The 1,600-nt window shown below is 45.8% G+C and overlaps 1 pseudogene; it reads left to right on the top strand.

Annotated features, from left to right (window-relative positions):
• The first annotated feature begins 557 nt into the window (after positions 1–557).
• On the top strand, positions 558–1,060 carry LOC110255184 (pro-opiomelanocortin pseudogene; annotated as a pseudogene).
• Positions 1,061–1,600: the final 540 nt, after the last annotated feature.

Genomic DNA, 1,600 nt, shown 5'->3' with positions numbered 1-1,600 from the left:
TGCAACTTTTTCTCAAATCCCATTCTTTTGTTTATAGCTTTCTCTCTGTATTGTGTAAGGAAAAGAAGTTTGTTCTTTTATTATAACTCTTAATCTGTTTCTGGCCACACTATTTCCATATCTGTTGGGGGAAAATACTGCTTTCCCCAATTTTTCCCCATTTTTCTAATGAAAACTAAAGTTATTGATGTTTTGGGATCCACGCCCCCATTTTTTAAAAAAGAGTAACTTTTAAAAATATCTTCTCGAATTTTGTGAACACTTTCTACTTATAAATATGTTAATCCATAGCAATCCATAGTAATCACATGAAAATGCTTTGTAGGGTGCTATTCATTGTCTTTCTCAGAGATCCCATTCAACAAGCTCAAAGATTGCACAATAGAGTGGATTTCTATTCCTTATACCTAATGTTCCTTAGGGGGTAAAATGCTGTATTCCTCTAGATTCTGTTATTGGATCTCTTGCCATCTGTCTGCATAATTTTGACAGTCAGAATTCTTAAGTCATGAGAAGGGCTGGATCCAGCTGCTTTAAGCAGATAATGAGTTCATTAAAATGCTCTTGTGGGCTGGGACTGCTTTGGCTGCCGGAATGGCAGCAGCAGTGATGGTGGCATGGGCCAGAAGTGTGAGGAGAAGGAGGTGGCAGTGGGTGAAGGAGCACTTCCATGGAGCACTTCTGCTGGGGCAAGCCTGTGGGCAAGAAGTGGCGCCCGGTGAAGGTGTACCCCAACGGTGCTGAGGACGAGTTGGCCAAGGCCTTCCCCTGCAAGTTCCAGAGGGAGCTGGTCTGGGCACTGCCTGAGCCAGCACAGGACCCTGAGGCCTCGGCTGTGGGCACGGCAACCTGGGCCAAGCTGGAGTATGGGCTGGTGGCTGAGGCTGAGGCGGCTGAGAAGAGGGACGAAGGGCCCTATAAGATGGAGCACTTCCACTGGGGCAACCCACCCAAGGACAAGTGCTACTGCGGCTTCATGACTTCCAAGAAGAGCCAGATGCCCCTGGTCATGCTGTTCAAAAATGCCATCATCAAGAACACCCACAAGAAGGGCCAGTGAGGGCACAGGGGGCAGGTGCCTCTCACCCTGGAAGCTGACCCTAAAGCTCAAAGCCTTCTCTCCTCACCGGCCCTCCTGCCACCTCCAGCCCCGGTGAGGACGTGCTCAGGCTGTTTGGGTGCCAGATATCCCACCTCTTATCTGTAGTTAAGAAATAAAACCTTTCAAGTTTCAAAAAAAAAAAAAAAAAAAAAAAAAAAAAAGGGATATTGTGTATTTTACAGAGAGAGTTGGCAATGAAGGCCTGAGGCAAAGCAGCCAGGAGCAATGCCCTAACCACCACATAGAACTAGTCTGGTAATAAACTACAGCCATTCCCACCAAACAGTAGAAACTGTGCTTTGCACTACTGTCAATTTTGGGATGGAAACTGAAGGTCACAGCAACCATTAACAGACCCACTGCTGGGCTGTATTCCAGCATCCATGTTTCTGGTATTATTGGATTATCAGGAAAAAAAAAATCTGCTGCTAATGCATCTGCTGATAGTTCACAAGTATCTATTGACTCTTTCTGCAATAATACCATCCCCTGTGATCT

Source organism: Sus scrofa, chromosome 3, assembly GCF_054392235.1.
Source record: "Sus scrofa isolate SSC_HxYL_T2T_F1_AM1 chromosome 3, Sscrofa_HxYL_maternal_Yorkshire_Landrace_v2.0, whole genome shotgun sequence".
NCBI lineage: Eukaryota > Metazoa > Chordata > Mammalia > Artiodactyla > Suidae > Sus > Sus scrofa.
The sequence above is the reverse complement of the archived record's forward strand: the minus strand, read 5'-3'. Positions and strand labels throughout refer to the sequence as shown.